The sequence below is a fragment of the Corticium candelabrum genome, chromosome 3, assembly GCF_963422355.1.
Source record: "Corticium candelabrum chromosome 3, ooCorCand1.1, whole genome shotgun sequence".
Lineage (NCBI taxonomy): Eukaryota > Metazoa > Porifera > Homoscleromorpha > Homosclerophorida > Plakinidae > Corticium > Corticium candelabrum.
Window position 1 is genome coordinate 3169902 of NC_085087.1, and position 20549 is coordinate 3190450.

Consider the following 20549-nt stretch of genomic DNA (forward strand, 5'->3'; position numbering starts at 1 on the left):
TCGATCGCCCCACAACACACAACCCTCTCTGATGAAAATATTCATCGCGTCTTCTTCAGTATGGTAGTAATTTATTATCCACAGCTCTCGGCCACCTTTCCAGGGTATAGCGTAGCACTCTCCTCATCCATGGGTCTCTCCTTGTCTTGAGCTTTATGTCGTTGGCTGTCACCGGGGCCGTAGCCAAGTAATCTATTGCTAGAATTTTCTCTTCCTTCATCTAATTGTTGTATGCAATGGCTTCCATTGGGATTCTACTCAAGGCATCTGCACAGAAGTTATATTTCCGGGTCTATATTTGATTGCATACTGATAAGCCGCCAATGACAAGGTTCATCGTTGAATCCTGCTAGATGCCAGAGCAGGTACCGATCTATTTTCATCAAACAAGCTTAGTAATGGTCTATGATCGGTCACTACTGTGAAAGATCATCCAAAAACGTATTTATAACTTTCTTTACAGCGAAGATCAACGCCAAACCTTCCTTATCTAGCTGTGCGTAGTTCTTCTCCGCTTCGGTAAGTGTACAAGAGACAAACGCAATCGTTCTTTCTTCTCCACTTGGCATTCTGTGGGCTAATACCTCACCCACTCCATACGGCAATGCGTCACAGATGACTAAACTCGTCTTCCTTGGCTCAAACTGTACTATGACCCTTGAAGTTGAAAGCTCCCTCTTTCCTCGAATGAATGCTCCGTTCTGTCGCTCCGTTCTGTCGCTCCGTTCTGTCGCTCCGTTCTGTCTCTCGGTCTACCTCTAAGGTTGGTATAGGCGCTGGTCTCAACGCTTGCAGTTTGTCACCCATTGGGTGTAGTCCTTGGGCATTGATTCTGTGATCTAATTAGACAACCGATGGTGTCGCTACCGTGCACTTTTCTCTCTTTAGTCGTAGGCCTGCTTCTTTCAGCCTCTTTAAGAACTTCCTGAAGATTATCATAACGTTCCTTTTCGTCTCTCCCCGTGATTAAAATATCATCTAAGTAGACTGCAACTGCCAGTAGTCCTTGTAATAAGTTTTCCATCATCCTTTGAAATATCGCGGGTGCTGACGAGATGCGGAACGGCAAACGGTTAAATTCATACAATCCCTTTGGCGTATTTTAATCACGGTATATTTCTTGACCGATGGGTTTAGAGGAATCTGTGTGTACGCCTGGCTCAAATCGAATTTTGTAAATGTTTCTCCTCCAGCCAAAGCGGTAAACAGATCTTCAATCCTGGGCAATGGGTATTGCTCAACTTTGGTGGCTTGGTTGACAGTCCTCTTGTAGTCACCACAGATCCTTACTGACTCCTTATTGGACTTCAACATGGGTACGATGGGTGCGGCCGATTCAGCATACTTGATGGGACAAATGACGCCCTCCTTGTCCATTGTATTTAGCTGTTCCACTACGAGGTGCCTCGGTGCATAGGAGACAGTTCTGGCTAGAGTGTGGTCTCACTGATGGGTCAACCTGAAAGTTGCTTGGTTGTCCCCGGTACGTCCCGAGACCCTCTTTGAAGACCTCCTTGTACTGTTCTAACAGGGCTTCCAGTCGAGTATTGACACGATGTATATCTCTCCAATCCAATCGTAACTTCATCAACACATCTCGGACCAACAGGTTTGGCTCATTGCCTTGCAATACCAGTATGGGTAGTGTCTGTGTTGGATTTCCAGCTTTTACGCTTACTCTGACCTGGATGACCCCTAGAACTTGTATAGCGTGTCCCCCATACGCTCGCAGCTTAATTGGTGTCGCCCGCAAAATCGGCCTATTGTTCTTAGTCCATAGTTTCTTGAACTTCTGATGAGAAATAATCGTACTGGATGCCCCTGTGTCCAGCTACATTTGTACTTGCTTGTCATTCAATTTAACAAGTACCATCTACGGCTGTATCTTGCATATCGTTTCATATCTGAATCGAATCGACTGTTCATGACCCACTAGCTCACTATCGCTGCCATCCTCTTCATCACTCAAAAAATACTGAGCCTTGGCCGCACTCCCTTTGCATTGCCTCGCTGTGTGTCCTTTCTCTTCACAGTTCCAACACTCCGTTTTGACGAAAATAACAAACTGCCTAATTGTGGTTGGGTTTGCCACACCAACAGGGTTCCTGGGTGTGTTATCCCCTGGTTGGATACGTGGTTTCCGTGTCCCCTGTTCCAGCGGCGGATCCAGGACACGGCTCGCCCCCGGGTCAGTAAAATTTGAAACTCTTCGATTTTGATAAAAACTTGGTACAATTATTCTAGTTGTCTAAATTGTGGTCTAGTTATATCATGAATAAGCGATCATGAATAAATGATCATCGCTTGGTCTTCTTTTATCTGACGAAGAAACATAGAAGGCTACTACTGGCAAATCCTTTCCACCTCTCACCTTAGTCAGACTCTGACACTTCAGGCTGTGACAGTTCAGATTCTGATGGTGCTTGTGATTTGTAAGTTAATAATTGGCTTGTGACGATCGAGTTGGTAGCTATGTAGCTTTTAACTTAATCAAGGAGTAGTGCATGAAAGAGCACATGCCTAAGTAAGACAGCCTATTGTTTGAGGTTGTAGTTCAGTTTGTTATTTACATTTCGCTTCAATTTGTCTTGTCCATGCGCGCCTCTTTAGCTGTTTCTTGGATCCGTCACTAAAGTCTTAACAATGCGCATGTGTTAAAATGCACGTGATTTAAACCGCGTTTTCAATACTAAAACCGGAAATTTTCGCCAATTCAGTTAATTCATAGTGACGTCATAAGTAAAAATTATCACTGCGCCACCCCTCTGTAAACCCTGGATTCGCCACTGTGTTCGGCCTTTCCCCTGACTCTTCTGTGACGGTGTCTGTGTCACTCTCATGTTGTTTCTGTTTGTCTATTGATGTCTCATGCCTGGTTTCTACTGCTTTCTGTAAATCCAGCTCCAACGAGATAGCCATCTTGAATGTCTTTTCTAGAGACAATTCCTCTTCCGCTAGCAGTTTCCTTTGGATAGCCTCATTTTGTAGTCTTGCACACCAGGCAGTCTCTCAATGCTTCCTCACGAAAAGCGCGAAATTGACCATGTTCACTCAACATCAAAGCATTTATGAACTCTTTGACTGATTCTCCTCGTTTCTGGTTCCTTCTGTGCAACTTGAAACGTTCGGCGATGACTACGGGCCGAGGTTGGAAGTGTCTCTTCAGCGCGTCTAGGAGCTCCACATGCTCTTTGTCTGCGGGTTTGTCTGGCTGTACGAGGTCACGTAATACCGTGTATGCATGTTCTCCAATAACCGTCGAGAAGAATGCCTTCTTCCGCGCCTCGTCTTCGCTGTTACCTGTTGCCACTAGAAACTGCTCCAGGCGTTCCTCGTACGTTTCCCAAGGTGACGACGACGGGTCGTAGCTACCCATTCTTCCGAACAACCCGAATGTGTCGTTTGCCATAATCCTTGTCGCCAGTGTAGTATATTTAGTCTTCTACTCAGTACATTACTACTCAGACTACAACACGTTACCGGCTCGCGCCAAAACCCAATGTCCCCGGAGTACTCGCAGGTCTATGACAACACGCTATGACAACTACCAAAAATTGATTGCTTCGCTACATCGACTATTGCTTTGTTTTGGCAGGTTCGTTAGTCTCTACTGGAAGGGGTGGAGTTGTTTGTAGTTTCCCAACTTCCGATTAGCATTTGTTTTGACGAGGTGGTTGGTGCTCAAAATCGTATCGTTGGTTTGTCCTCCTCTTCTTCTTATTGTTCGTCAGTAAGGATTTCATGGATTCGTGCAATTTCCCTTACGTGCTTCGTGCTATACCGGCCCTTGGAGTCTTTCTGTCAACTGAGAGATGTGGTGTTCTCGTGAAACTTCTGCTTTTGCTGTATTGTCTCTTCTTCTTCGCCTTTCCCCTGATTTTCTTTGCCTCAGTTCGTCGGTGAAGCCTTCATCGATTCGTGCAATTACCCCTTGATACATGCGTTGTGCTCTGCCGGTCTTTGGAGTCTTTTCTAGCTGTCAACTGGAGAATGTGGTTTTGCTATGTACCTCCTGTATTTGCTTTCTTCTATATTCATTTGTTCTTTACTTCTGCTTGACTGTGCTTCAGTTCGTCAGTGAAGCCTTTCGGGCCATTACCCGTACGTGCTTCGTACTATGCCGGTCTTTGGAGTCTTTTCGGTCAATTGGAGGATTTGGTGGTTGTCATGTGCCTTCTGTTTTTGCTGTCTTCTATCTTTATCGTCTTTAATACTGTCACCAACTACCTTCTTAAACTGTTCTTGCGTATTTGAATTTGCAATCATTATTAATTTATGTTGCTAGCTGTATAGATCACTATGACCTAGCTAGTTGTCTAGGCATACATACACACACACACATACACACACGCACGCACGCACGCACGCACGCACACACACACACACACACACACACACACACACACATATATATATATATATATATATATATACATACCAAACGAATGTTAATTGTGATTGAGATGATTCAAACATACTCTCATTCTTAATTCTAGTTAATTGCATGCTATATACTCATCGCAATTATTAGTAAAATGTTTGCAAACGGCATTTTGATTGCAGACACGAGCAAGGGCTTATGCGCACTCTATCACAAAAATCTCATAAAATATACTTACAAACCGATACATTGAATAAAATTGCTACAAAAACGCTTAGTTGTCATATTCTATTCCAAAAAACTATAGTTGAGTACGCAGCTTTTAGTCTCGTTAGTCTCGTTGAGAGAAATCTGTTTGCTTTCATGTTATGTTAAGCGCTAAAACAAACAACTAATATTGAAAATCTTAATTTATTTGATTTACGATAATAACGGCGACTGTGCCGATGTGCTATATACCTCGGCTCCCGGATGCGGTACCGATGTCCAACTGTCCAAATAACTGTGTTATTTGATTCCAAATGCGCAATACAGTTTAAATTGTCTTTGAAAACGCAATTGACAGCAAGAGTGCAGTCTAAATCAATTTAAAAATTATTTCAATATTTTGAATTTTGATCGATCAACGGAGCAGTATCATAATGACGTATTCCAAAGCACGCTAGAGGCATGACTATACCTATGCTGATTATTTGGCGTAACCACTACAATGCACCAAAATCTCTCGCTGGTTCTACTCCTAAAGTACGACTACGGTAGCTGCAGCGGATGATTCGTCTAAAGAGAACACTTTGATATTGCATGCAATCGGGGTAAAGTCAATTGATCTCAACAACCTGTCAGGTGAGTGTTGCGTCGCTGCGAATTCGAAGAGTCAGCAAGTTCATTAAAGACATGATCAGCTCGGCTTCACTACTTCATATCAATAAATGGACGCTTTTCCTAATTTTCAGCGTCTCGTTGGCTCGAGAGCAGAAACCAAGCATATATTGCGGTAAGGAAATTTATATTTAATCAGAGCGTAATCGGAAATGTTCGAGAGTGGTCACTAGTTAGTTAGCCATAAACGTTGAGTAGCACTTTCTTGTTATTAGACAAGCAGCAACATTTCTTCGCGAAACAATGCAATTATGTAATGAGTACACTCAATCAGGCACACCTCGATGTCCAACCTTGTTCGCAACACATATATACAGTACTCTGGCGTGCGGCCATATTTACATCCACTAGGCGACAGAAACATCACTAGATTTACTGCAGATGACACGGCAGATATTCTGATAAAGAACAGCAAACGAGAAGAAAACAGCTAACCTACAAAACGAATTTGAAAAAAGCAGGCGATAGTGCCTCGGAGTCCTACCAGACGCGCAAAAGGATTGACATTCTATACGTTTGGACCAAACTTTCAGAGTGAACGCCTGCATTCTTTAATATAGGCCAAAAACGTTTTAAAAAACAAAGCAATAAAAGGTGCAAAGACGGTCAGGGTTTGGTAAGCTTTTCATCGTGGGATCACAAACTTGTACTTATGCACATCACGCTGGCGAAACGGTATCGTCCATATCACTCGTTCTGAAATTCAAACAAGATGTCACAACACATAATCTTAAGACTTTAAGCTTTAAGAAAATATCAAAACTTTCTGACAAACCCTAAACATCTATTGACATCGATCGACCAAAAGAGTAAAGGGTAACCACAGTTGATCCATCAGTTCTGGCTGCAGAAGACAGTTTGATATTGCGGTGCGACCAAGTTGATCACAATTTACAGTTAACCATCTGTCAGGTAAGTGTTGCAATCCTGATAATTACAGGAGTGATAAAGATGAGTAGCTTCGCATCAACTACGCCATGTGAATGTCAGAGATGTTTTGCGGTACGAAGTTCAATTCACTGAAAACGGATTGTGTTCTAGTAGACTAGGAAATGGAATTGGGTGTAAAATTTACGTAAAAAACTAGTATACTCTCTTGTCACTAAACGAGCAAGAGTATTTCTTTGCTAAACATCGCAATGATCGTAATGTATGTTCAGGTGCCGGTACGTACCTACTCAATCAGACACACATCGACGTGTACGTTCTGCCCAACACATACGTCACTCTAAAGCCATTCTTACGCCCAGTGGCAAACAGCAATAGCACTTGGTTGGCTGCAGATAACAAAACCGACCTGCTGATGAGTAACAGCAGACAACTTGGACAAAACTTAAACATCGGTCCTATGACAATGAAGTTACATCATATGAGGGTTATGTATGTCGTGCATTACAAACAACGAGGGAAATCAATAAAATACGTCAGTAAATCTGCTACTCTACGTTTGTCAGGTTTGAAATAGTTTTACTTACAATTCAGTGTGCAAGTGTTTACAACATGTATGTATCTATTCCTTCAGCTGATAAACTTGATCTAACTACAGAACGCGTTTACAATCTCGATGACCCTGTTGAATTGCCTAGCTTATACATTGGACAAACGCGACCAGTTTGCTGCTACAAGATTAAGCTGCCGACAATCATGGCTCAAAGGGATTTTCCTAAAGTGCATCATGTGCTTTACAAAATGGAACTAAAGGAAAGTATAGCCGTTAACGGTACCCGCTATAACTATCAAAACGGTTGCCTGCAAATGAACGGGATACGAGAAGCGGACAAGGAAAACTACAGGCTACTTATAAAAACATGTTTATCGTCAAAAACCGTATCTACTATATATTTCTCTCTCGCGATTGTTTCATCAGGTAATTCGACAATTATTTAAAAAAATTCAAGCCACAATGTCATGTAGCAATCTACATCAATATCATTTGTTATTGTATCCTTTTAGTTGGTGTCCCTACAACTCTACAGTCATCTCCTAGCCCAAAAACGGCCGAAACTCCAAGCCTCAGCGCCAGTTTCAAAGCACATACTACAGCCTTTCCAATTACAAATGCAATAACAACACCAACCAAACCCGTATATAATCCAAAAAGGACTAATCCAATGACAACCAAATCTTCTAATGTTTCACTTAACAATTTCAACGTCTCTTTAAGCCACAATGAAAATTTCTACTCACCAAGTACAACATCAGCTATCATCCTGTCGGTCAATTCTACATGGAAAATGCAATACAATGTGACTGAAGAGCCTTCTCGCTTAATACTAATAGTTGTTCACAATGGCAACCACACAAAACTTGCAACTGGCGAACGTTCGTTTATCATTAAGTCAAACGTCCAACAATCAGACAGTGGAATGTATGAAGTCATTGCACAAACTGGAAAGACAAAGAAACGATTCTATTTTATTCTTCAAGTTCTAGTAAGCAGCAATGTACCATTACAAGTACACACGACTAATACAGTAACTACAACCTTGAATGGAAACACTATTTAATCAAGTTACATTTCACGAGGTGGAGGTCAGTGCATTTCAAAAGTTTTATTATGGAATAAACTAATTTCTACACGTGTGTGACTGTTTTAGAAACATCATTATTCACAGCATCCATTATTATCTGTTGCGTTTCCAGCTTTATCTTTGTTGTTCGAACAGCATTTCTTGTCTACAACCATCGTCCACATCTAAACCTATCGCTTAGCAGAATTTTATGTTTGTCTCGAAAACAGAAAGGTATGAATATTTATATTTGTACAATTCACTAACGTGTTTAGTTGAATACGTCTACTTAACGATTTTACACGAATAGAAGAAAGGCAAGAAACTCCAACTTATTCAAACGTTGAAAGCAACTCGAAAGACAGAGAAACATCGACTGAGAGGTAAAGTGGAATATGGCGCAAAACAAGTTAATTAAACTAAGTCTGGTAACTAAACGAGTGGCATAAACACGCGATGTGAGTAGTGAGGAAACTTACTGATGCGGTTTAACGCAGTTAGACAGAGTTGACTCCACCCCGGACCGTAGCGCGCATCGAAAGAAGTGACAGCCAACAAACTGCCATGTCAGAACGCAATCATTGATTTCACTGATAAGACATCGGACATTCCTGGCTTAATTGTCACTATACAGAATCAACTGATTTCAATTATAACCAATACTCCAAAGAAATACATTTGTCATCTGGTAACTGTCTATAGTCTATATCTTTATCTGCAAAGACCTAGAGTCTCGCGTAAACCCTCTGCGCAATCAATTTATACCGTTGCACACAAACATTATGCCAAACACAGCAAACACTCCAACCAAACTTGACTAGACTAGACTCAAATACACATTTTAGAACAAATCAGTCACACGATTATTAGTAACAAGAATTATAATGCAAATGTAGTCTGTGAGTGCAAGCAAAAAGAATAATTTTAATATATCATAATACGTAATTCAATTTGCTGTATTGACATCCAATACTTGTATGATTTTATTATAGATATCCATCAAATGGCAGAGCTATGACAAAGTCGATTTCAACTTGTTCCAATGCAACCGTCATATATGAATGCGTTGAAGGAAATCAAGCTCAGCTAGACATCAGCATGCTAGAGTCAGTTGCCGCTAGACAATCGATCACTGCAGTGCAAGATAATCCAGCGTATGAATCAGCAATGTGACTTGAAATTATAAATATTCTCTGTAGCTTGCAGACGATGAATAGACAAATGTGACTCGATGTGTCAACAATGTAACGTAATTCTAGTATTCGTTGTATGACTGTCGAGGAGAGTGTGGCTGGATGCGTACTACAGTAACTGAGGAGTAGTCATCTTATGATGATGTAACGTTAATTTAAAATGCTTACCAATGCCCATGTACGGCAGTGTACCAACACCTTCTCTGCTCGTATCGTTTTAATCGATGTGGTTAAATTCAAAAGACATTCGTGAGAATAGACATTATATAGTTTTGGAACAAAAGCTCAAACATATAGTCATCCATGCAGTGGCCGATTTAGCTAGCGTGCAGTTGATCAAGCTTCCGTTTGAAGATGCTAAATGGTCTCGTGTCTCAAAGATTACACTGGGAATTATAATCCAATTCCATATTTTTCATGTTCAGACTTGGAGCAAAGTCTCTTGTTTCTTGATTGATCTGCGAGACTGCATGGTTCGTATATTTTCAAAGAGCAAAATGCACTCGCTTTCATATAGACTCGTTGATATTGTTACAGAGTGTCAGCTTGCAAATGTCGGTTCATCTGCCACAACGGAAGTGATCTGCTTTCACACAATCTATGGTGTGACAATTAGTGTTGCAGCTCCAAATCACGAAGCCATACTGTAATCAATAAATTTTCGTAAGCTATTTCATTTGTAAATTTCGTAAATTGCAAATAATTTACATAACTTACTAACTTTAATTGTAACCCAACCATTCCGTACACTTCGTAGCCCAAATACCTTGCGGATGCACATACAACACTGTCTGATGAATAATTGTCTTGGTTTGGCAGAAACAGCTTTATTGGCTCAGGGTAGTCTCCTGACTTTTGTAAGCCAAGAAATCAGAGATATATTAATAATGAAATTTTTCAATACCCGGATGTAGACTGAGCACGTGTTCAAGACGCATGGCGAACGTTTACAAACATCTATTTCTTACGAAATAGAGTTTACGGCAGTTTAGGAACATTTGTAGTTACGAACATCTATTTAGTTGATTTACAGTAACTTTTTGTTTGACGTACGCGATACAAAAATCTTATAATTACAGAAACTTTTACTATCGTACATGCGCGTTTCATATGCTAAAATTTTAGTCTTCCATAGAATGTTCAAAGAAGCAACACGATAATGTACTTTGCAATATAGCGCACGCTAAAAGTGAACATCTCTAGTTAGCTAATTTTATTATTTAACGAAAATGTCTTGCTGGCAAAACATACCTAGCTTCTCCTCTGAAAGTGGTGATGAGAGTTGCAATGGATCCGTCGATTTTATACGATAGTGTTTGCTTCGATATTGCAACCAGAGCAAGTTGATCTCAACTAACTGTCAGGTGAGTGTTGCGTCGTTGATAATTAGACAAGTCGCTCACGTTTACTAGAAATGAGCAGCTCGGCTTTACCCTGGCCTAGAAATAGATGGTTCCTTCTCATCTTCACTGTTTCGATGGCTCGAGAGCAAAAGCCACGTGTATACTGTGGTAAGAAGTTCAAATCAGAGTGCAATCGAGAGGCTTTGTAAAGCGCTTTTGGCTCTAACTTATACGTAACTACACAACAAGTATACTCTTTTGTCACTGAACGAGCAAGAGTATTTCTTTGCTAAACATCGCAATGATCGTTATGTATGTGCAGGTGCCGGTACGTACCTACTCGATCAGACACACATCGACGTGTACGTTCTGCCCAACACATACGTCACTCTAAAGCCATTCTTACGCCCAGTGGCAAACAGCAATATCACTTGGTTGGCTGCAGATAACAAAACCGACCTGCTGATGAGTAACAGCAGACAACTTGGACAAAACTTAAACATCGGTCCTATGACAATGAAGTTACATCATATGAGGGTTATGTATGTCGTGCATTACAAACAACAAGGGAAATCAATAAAATACGTCAGTAAATCTGCTACTCTACGTTTGTCAGGTTTGAAATAGTTTTACTTACAATTCAGTGTGCAAGTGTTTACAACATGTATGTATCTATTACTTCAGCTGATAAACTTGATCTAACTACAGAACGCGTTTACAATCTCGATGACCCTGTTGAATTGCCTAGCTTATACATTGGACAAACGCGACCAGTTTGCTGCTACAAGATTAAGCTGCCGACAATCATGGCTCAAAGGGATTTTCCTAAAGTGCATCATGTGCTTTACAAAATGGAACTAAAGGAAAGTATAGCCGTTAAAGGTACCCGCTATAACTATCGAAACGGTTGCCTGCAAATGAACGGGATACGAGAAGCGGACAAGGGAAACTACAGGCTACTTATAAAAACATGTTTATCGTCAAAAACCGTATCTACTATATATTTCTCTCTCGCGATTGTTTCATCAGGTAATTCGACAATTATTTAAAAAAAATTCAAGCCACAATGTCATGTAACAATCAACATCAATATCATGTGTTATTACAATTTTTCAGTTGGTTTGTCTACAAAAATTATACAGTCATTTCCTAGTCCCACAATGGCCGAACTTTTAAGCCGCAGTGCCAGTCCCAAAGCACAGATTACAACCTTTCCAACTACAAACAGAATAACAACACCAACCAAACCAACAAAGACTATTCCAATGACAAAGGCAACTCGTGTTGTTGTTCAAGTTTCACAAAATGCAACTGCCCCGTTGTGTACTACGGATGACAATTCTATGAAAACAAATGCAACAACGCCATCAAGTACTAGGAATCAAGTGTTGACAAGGTCAACAGTTGGTGAGCATTTGCACCTAGTACATACATTACCAGAAATGCATTTGTTCGAACATAATACTGTTATAGAATCATGGGTTATAGTAACAATTGCTGCATTCGTTTTCCTCCTCCTCATTGTGATCGTCTTCTTGTCCTACAAGCACCGTCAAACACTGTTAACATTCTGTTTCTCAAGTTGCCGTATGATTAGAAGAAAACGTAAGAAAATCAAAACCAGCCGTTTGTAAAGCACGTCTGACCATTTGCTGATTATTCTCATCGATGTAGGTGGACACCAAACTGCAAGCCACTGGCACGACAACTGCGATACTAAATTCTACGAGTAATACATGACACCAATACAATAGAGTCTATTTCTGACTATAAAACTAATTGTTTGTCTTTCACTTCAGTTTCAATGCAGGACGAGAAGAGATAACTACGGGTACATTTCGTAGACGTACATTCGAGGAACAGTTGTACGCAGAAACGCCAGTCGACCAATCACACACAGTCGAGCACACAAGCCATACTTTACCAGACATCATTACAGAGGCTGAGGCTCAAAAACCGATTGACGCCAAATGCAACAAAATCGACGGAGACGTACAATCTACCGAGCCAGTGAATAAAGAAATCCACGAAATGTCCATTTATGCTTGCGTTAACAAGAAGAAATCAGTTCGTGCTCCTCAAGAAAACATCAAACCGACTCCATCGGTGGCAGTGCCTCACAGTTCAGCCTACGTGCCCATATGTATCCCTCCCTCCCCAAAAGTGAATACTCCGCCTACAACCGAAAACGCACCCGAAGACATTCGTGTCAAAGACACAAACTCCAATACAAGCCCCATCGACGGCACTCAAAATAAACCTCAACGTCCAGTCCCTTTTGGTCTCTATAAATCTAAAAAAGAGAAATCTGAGAAAGGTGGTTCCAAAGAGTTGGGAGAGCAAGATTTACAAACAAAGGAAGATGCCAAGAAAGACAGCCATCAAGACACCGCTCAACGCTCTGATCAAATTACAGCAAAAGACACCAGTCAAGAACCCAGCCAAAGTACAGAAAATGACACCGACCGAGACTCGACTGTTTTGTACGCGCAACTGATGAAGCCAAAACCAAAGAAAGATAATGCAACAGAAACAGCTGACAGTCGAAGCAAGGTAAATAGTATATTTTATTGTGAAATGTGTTCCCTGATGTGTCTTGTTGTGGACGACAGCACGGTATTCAGTACGTCGAACTCGACCTGTCTGCACTGAACAAAAAGCTGTGACAACGAACGGTCGATACGTGACAACGGGTACTTTATTGCAAATTTCAATTGAGTGACGTATATGTAAACTCCGTCAGAATAGATTTATAGTCAATTAGTAGACCTGATTTGGTATAACTAGATACTGATAAATAAGTATGAATTTGGAGAAAGCGGTGACTACGTGTTGGATGTAAATTTCTTAGCATGATGGAGATCTAATTCTGGTTATTAACTCCTGCGTTTTATGTAATACGATAAGTCCTATTAATTAAACCAAAGATTGTAAACGATTTCTTGTTTACAATAAAGGCATTCATGACCACACACACAAACCATAGGTACTCCTGAGTCGAGTCTAGAAAGGAATTTGTGTGGGAGTTTCTTGCCCAAGGGCACAGCTCGCCACCACTGTGACTTGAACAAGCTTGCAACCCCACAAGATCCCGGATGTGCACACTCTATTGCATGACTCTCTTACCAACTGAGCTATAGCACCACACACACAAACACACACACACACACACACACACACACACACACACACACACACACACACACACACACACACACACGGACAAATGTTGAGCTTTTCACTTCTTTCGACGTTGACCATCTGATCAGTTGCAAAGATAGCTCCACTACCTCTAGAAACAGGGCCTCTATGTGCTGCGAGGAGGCTTAGGGCTAGCTCTGACAATCCGCCTGGAGTTTGCCCAGAGTCATCCAGGGGTATTGACTATAGCGCAGCTCTGGGACTAGACACCAAACTCACAAGTATCCGTCTGTTGCTAGACACCAAACCCACAAGTACCCCTCTGCTGCAGGATATTATAGTGCCAAGCCAGTTGTCTTGTCTACCCCCAGTCAATGACCAGGTAGTCATACACTCCTTAGTCAAGAGAGGCAATTGCGCGTGAGTTCCTTGCCTGAGGTAATTATGCCTGTGACTATACTGGAACCCAAGGCCCAAGGCCCTGATGTTTCTATTCTCCTAATGCAACCCTCTAACCAATTGAGCTAAAGACGCCATACACACACACGCACGCACGCACGCACGCACGCACCCACACACACACACACACACACAAATATTGCAATGCAAATTATACAAATAAGGTAAACAATGGTACTAAAATTGCCAAAATTTAAAAAGTATTTCTCCACTTGCAAGGATCAATGCCTTACTGTGCCAAAGTGTTGAGTAATTTCTAGTTAAAAATTAGATCCATGAGCAACACCTTTTCGTCCAAACACACATTCGCATAAATAGTCTAGTACAAATTCCACGACGAATAAAAAGTCCGGAAAACTTAGACGTTTGTTTTGCTGCTCTAGATCGAGGCAATTGTCATCCACATAACCGTTTCTGTTGAATGGCTACGACTGGCTACAAATAAGCAAAAAGTTGTCTGATAATGCTATAGAATGTACAAAAAGAGCCAATATAGACAATTTCAAGGCTAATCAAGCACGAAACTGTCTGACAAGATCGACATTTTACTCAATACAGTAGGGTAATCCGAGGTAATTTCGTAAAGTTTGATTTCAATAGCCGACAACGGCTCAGAGCCAAGCTCAATTCTAATAAGTAAGCAATCATTCAATAGCTGATTGTCTAACCCTCCAAATGGATCAAAAGAAACAGCCAGTGTTAGTCGTTTGTGGAATCTAGACAGCGAATACTAAACAAAGGTAATACATCTGCTAACTTGTCTGGTTTTTAGCTTTCAAGAACAAAACTCACTTTGCAAGTATGTTTGTAGCTGTAGTATTTGGCCTTCGGTGCTACGATCTGTCAGCAGTAAACTAGCTCGGAAGCTAGGACTTGCTAGTATACAGCCATCCATGCAATGTTGCGGGAGGCATTTCACAGGCGCTCCGCTCAAATTAGCCTAAATGACGACAATATTGTAAATTCAAGCTCTGATAACTATATAATAGGTGACAATAGAGTAGGTTTAGCTGCCATGTCGTACATCTCAGCGACCATGTATTTCTACGCTGTGTTGACTAACTGTCATGTTTCCATTTGAAGTCCCGTATGCGGTATCAAAGGTACAACAATAGTTCCCGTATGCGGTACTGCACATAAAAGCCATCTTTCTGAGCAGCCGAGCGGTATGTTTAGTAACAAGAATGACTACCAAAGCCTTTGCAAGTCTGACATTTAAGATTCGATAGACGTTTAGCGTAAACTACCTACATCGACACAAATTCGTAACGTTCCGTACTGTGTGCTGTGTACAAGCAACCGCGTTAAACATTCTCACTCGCCACAAAGTCTCACTACCAGGTAGAAACAGCTGCGCACACTTTACTCAAACAAAACAGACAAGAAACCTGCTGCGCATGCGCAAACGTGTTGTGTTGTTTGCTCAGAATGCAGCTGTATGCATATACGTAACAAGTACAATTAGTATGATGAGCTTGCTGAATATTCAGTGACTCCTTTCATGTTTGCAGAGAGAAAATGAGAAGTATACCACGCCCTGTCCAGAGGTCTAGCTTCAATTTTTGATTCAGCAGCTCTGGTGCAATAATACGAAGTAATCGCTAGTCCGTAGCTGCCTCTCAAATAAGAATTCTAAGGTAACTCATCGTACATACTTATGGCTATGATCTAGTGTCTGATCCTCAATTTTAGTAATTTTTTCCTGACTGACAATTATTGCTAACAAATATTATTATTTGACCATTGTTCTCACGTGTTTAGGAGGCAAGTTTCTTACCAAGTTTGTCTTCAGTCTTTGGATGAGTTGCGAAGGAAATGGGCAAGAAGACTTCTCGTACGGTAAAAGCTACTACAGAGTGTGTAGCAGTGGACATGTGACATATACCATCTGCATGATGAAGTCCTTGATCATTGACCATAAGTCTGTATTGTGTATTGTTGTACACGACTATGCATGGTCTGCATGTTTAGTATTTTATAAAAGACAAATGTATCAAATAAATGTCTGTCTTGAAATAGCAAACATGGGAAAGCTAATAGTTATGCCACTCCAAGAAATGTATTAGTTTCTGGTCGCCACCTGCATGATTTTTTGTCTCAGATCAAGAAAGAGTATAATTACGTATGCGTAGTAAAATCACTGAATACTATTGTATGTGTCTAGAGAGCTGCAAATCCAAAAAGTGAAGAAGTATGGCAATTAAATAGTAACAACTCTACTTCATTATTGCCGTACTTGTTGTGTTTGTTTATCTTTGCTACAGCATGGAAACAGTGAAGTTAAATAATGTTAGTAGATTCGAAATGGACCTAACATGCTGTATATTTAGTCTTCAGATTTAATACCATTGAAATTTATTTATTGGGCATAGTATGAAGATAATAGTAACTGCCCACCTGTGGGAAATTTTGAAGAACTGTGGACCAGAAACTAATATATGTTTGGAGGGGTACATTATGACACATCCAAAAGCAAAGGTATTGGCATATTTATGAGGTTATAGAATGTACAACAGATCGTATGGCACAACTGTCATAATATGCTTACTCGACCTGCTTTGTGAGATGAAGTGTGTGTCAATGTCTACATCTGGGGTACCTATAGATAATACGACTTCCGTTTGAAACCACAGTGCACATGAAACTTTAACATATACACTGCAATAAATTGCTATTAATTAAACTGATTGTAACACTACCAGTAGTAAATTACAGTTTGACAGTGGACACAATAGACTATGATCCTGGAATCCATGACACACATTAATATAGCCAAAAGTTTGTGTGTGTGTGTGTGTGTGTGTGTGTGTGTGTGTGTGTGTGTGTGTGTGTGTGTGTGCATGCATGCATGATGATGATGTGATGAGCTAATCTCCTCTTCTCTATGTACAGAGTTAGTCCAGTCTAGAATTTACAATAAAATGGTTTCAAAAAAATAAGTTACTACTAAAATGCCATCTTCTGACCCAATGATGTCGAAAAGAAGAAACAGAAATGTAGTGGAAACTAAGATATCAATGACATGATGCTAGCTGGCATGTACGTATAATCCCAATTGTCTGATGCAATGATCAATGATATCAGATGAATGTCTCGGCTGGCCATGCTCTCTCTCTAGTCCTCACCTCTCAAAATTTCCCTCAAGTGTACCAGACATCATAGGTAACAGACATTCTATAGTAAAACGTTAGTTACCATATTAGGGTTGTCCCCAGCATACAAAAGGCACCGCCGCTTTGCCATGCCTTGGCTTCCACTTGGTACAGACCGGCCATGCTTTGCAGTCTCGTGTGCCAGACCTTCGGCGTACGCGGGGGACAGGTCTGGGTGCACGAGGACGGGGACCCACACCTCCCGCCCTTACCCTGAAGGTCTGGCACAGAGACTACATATGCTTTGATGCATGAGTAGGCAGTGATTACTATCGTTAGCTATAAAGACAATGAATGGACTTGTATTTGTATTTGAAAAGTGGGAAGTTGACAAGTAGTTCCTGGGGTGCTTGGTTTGAAGATAAGACCAATTAAGACAAAGACTGCCATATGGTATGAACTTAATTGTAATGTAAGTACTCAAAGATCAACAGTTTTGTCAGCACTGCCCACTATTTAGGTTAGTATCTGATGGTAAACGAGTTTTGTAGATATCTGGCCCTTCCTATCTAATGTACTAGATTCTCAGCTTCTGGAATTTTCCACTGGCTATAAGGCTTAGTATAGCTACCATGTGGTCAAGCACAGTGAACTAAGACAGAGAGAAACTTCCTTTCAAAATAACCACTTTGTTCCTTTTGTGCCTGAGCATTCTATGACAACAGTTTGTGGCATCTCAGTGTGTAAGCAAACTTGTGCATCCAAACTCTTGTGGGTATGTCACCATAAAATTGGAATGGCCGGAGCAGAAATTTGGGGTGGGCGTGGTTATAATAATTTCCGCCGTGACTTGCGAAAATATTGAGATGACCCTGCGTACAGAGACAACAATTGATCACACTGTGAGCAATCAACAGTGAGAAGAGATTCCGATACAGTTCCAGCGGTGGTGGAGCCGGTCAGGCTGTTCAGGTGACATGGCCGGACCACTTCTCAAAAAGTGTACTTATGCATGTGCCCGTGCAGTGGATTGTTGGTCCCTACTTCCAGTCTAGGCTATATTATCAAACACTTTATTGGTCCAACTCATGATTGCAAAGCTTGGCAAGCACCATTCTGATCCCTACTGTACCATGTACATACTACAACTGCACGCTGTATGGGTTTTCAAAGTAAATTGTCTACACAGCAAATCACATGAGCTATTACGTGTATTAGCGATTTTAGGACCATGACTTCAAACGCACGTTACTAAGCCTGATTCACAACATGAATGTCGACCTTAGCGTCCGCATCAGACGTTGACGTTGATGTGAATGTTGTGGAACAGCCTTTAGGACTCACCACTTGTAATTTGCTTTCGCTGCCCGTGAGACTAAAGCCCGGTTCACAGTACGACGCTAGCACGAGCGTCCTGGACGCCGATGATGAGCGAGCATCAATGTCACACTGTGAACATGTCAGCGTCCACGACGCTCCCATAACGCTCGCTTAGCATCCACGGTGCTGCAATAGAGAAAAGTTCTAATCAAGCATCCTATCCGGAAGTGACCCAGTGTCCGATGACATCACGTGCTCATTTTCAACCAATCGAAAGTCAGTCAGAGCAACTGGACATATCAGGGATATTCTATTCGTTCACATGGCCTCGATGGAAGTTTTCGTGATTTTGCCTGCCTTTGGCAAGTCCAGCCAAAGGACTACAAGGACAAGCATGAAAGAAAACGCTTGAGACTAGGCATAGCAGCAACTAGAGCAAACGTCGTCGTCCATGTCAGTCACAAGTGCACACGTGGTTACTTTGCAGCGCCAGACCATTGTCGCAGTGTGCTCTCTTTGTGCAATGGACATTCGTCAGACACAATACTGTGTGAATGGTACAGCGCTAGCGTCTTTGCTGACGCTCGTGTGAGCGTCCTCGTCAGCATCCAGGACGCTCGCAGGACGCAGTGCCAGAGTTGTACTGTGCACCAGGCTTAAAGGACATTGAATCCTCACAGATATAAATATGAAAACAGTTGATCACGGTTACATTCAAACCCCACATAAAAATTACTTATATTAAACAATAAAGATTTTCCAAGCAAGAAATCATTTTATGGGGCAACAGAATTTTAGGTGCACTTTGAATGGTCAGCAAGTACTATGTTTACTATTAACAATTAAAGAACACTTTAATAAGCATGAAGTCAAAGATTATCATGCCGCTAGAATGAGCAGTTAGTGTACAATTGTAGCTGTTATCAAATCTCACTTTCTCTTGCTTCTAATATATTAATATAATTTCTATTCTATAAAACGCTAATTTATCGTTCACAAAAATGTACACTCACGATGCAACCGAACCGAATCGAGTGATACACGGTGAAAACGATTTGGATTTTATCACCAATACGTACGACCTACTGATCGAGATCGCTAACTTTCATCGAGACTGCAACATATCCAGTCTCGTACTCATAGTCGTTCTGAGATGTCTTGGATACCTGTTTAACTCAGAATGTCACACGACAAACAATGGAACTGATTGAAGTGCTACAATTACCATAGTCATCACTTCGTAATCATCATTCTCATGATTTAAGGTTCCGTTTCCACTGCCAACAGCGGGTGAGTCTACAATGACAGCAATATTTATCAAGTTACTGTACAAGGAAGATGTTACTTGAACAACAATTTGAATTACCTAAAAGAACCGGATCTGCTGCGGTAATTTGGATTGTTGCATACGGCTTCACCGAGAGAGTGTGACTCGACTCTGGTCGTAATGCATTCGAATATCGTCCTGGCGATGGTGACGCCTTCGATGGATTCATTTCGATGTACTGTATGTCGTCCGGATTATTATCATTATTATTGCAAGAGTTCTTCCCATTGTTTTCTCTGACTTCGAGGTGCCTGTGAGCTCTTCGACGACACACACAACAGACGAGACACAGAATTAAAGCTCCGAGTACACCACACCCAATAACGACAACGACAGCTGCCCACCAAGGAAATACTTCTTCATCACTGTCATCACCACCTGAAATAAGTAAACATGCTCTACAATCAGCCCTCTCAGTGGCAAATTTTAACAAATTTTATTAGCTGGTATGTATGGGTACCTAATCACGAATTATTTAAAGGGGGAACTCCAATGGAAATACAACCTGATCTCAAAATGTAGGCTTTATCGCGAAATTTCGCGCTGAGCTATTTTTAGGCCAGCCGTCACTTTGGTAGCGGAGAAATCGTGTGTTATGTATGGAGCGTGAGCCAGGCTGACACGTCATTAGCACTAAGCTCCGCCTACACCAAATGCATTGCCTGCGTAGCTCAGTTATCTTGCCAGTAAACTACATGTAAACTAAACGGGAATGGTGACTATAGAGGGTTCTTGTGTTTTAAAGTCTTAGAAGAGCTCATTGTACCGAAAGTAGGATGCTAGAGGCCTTTTTCTCCCAGCAGACTTGACCCTGTCCTCTCACAGATGATGCTAGCACAATAAAACTCAACGATAATTAGCGTCAGCCTTCGCTCTATTGATCGAGGAGAAACACGCACTAGGT

General features: G+C 41.3%; 1 long non-coding RNA gene across 1 annotated transcript; it reads left to right on the forward strand.

The window, feature by feature from the left end:
• The first annotated feature begins 15323 nt into the window (after positions 1-15323).
• Positions 15324-15916, forward strand: LOC134177832 (uncharacterized). The gene is made up of 3 exons (XR_009969554.1): positions 15324-15361; positions 15418-15543; positions 15668-15916. It is a non-coding gene; the product is annotated as an uncharacterized LOC134177832 (long non-coding RNA).
• The last annotated feature ends 4633 nt before the right edge of the window (positions 15917-20549 follow it).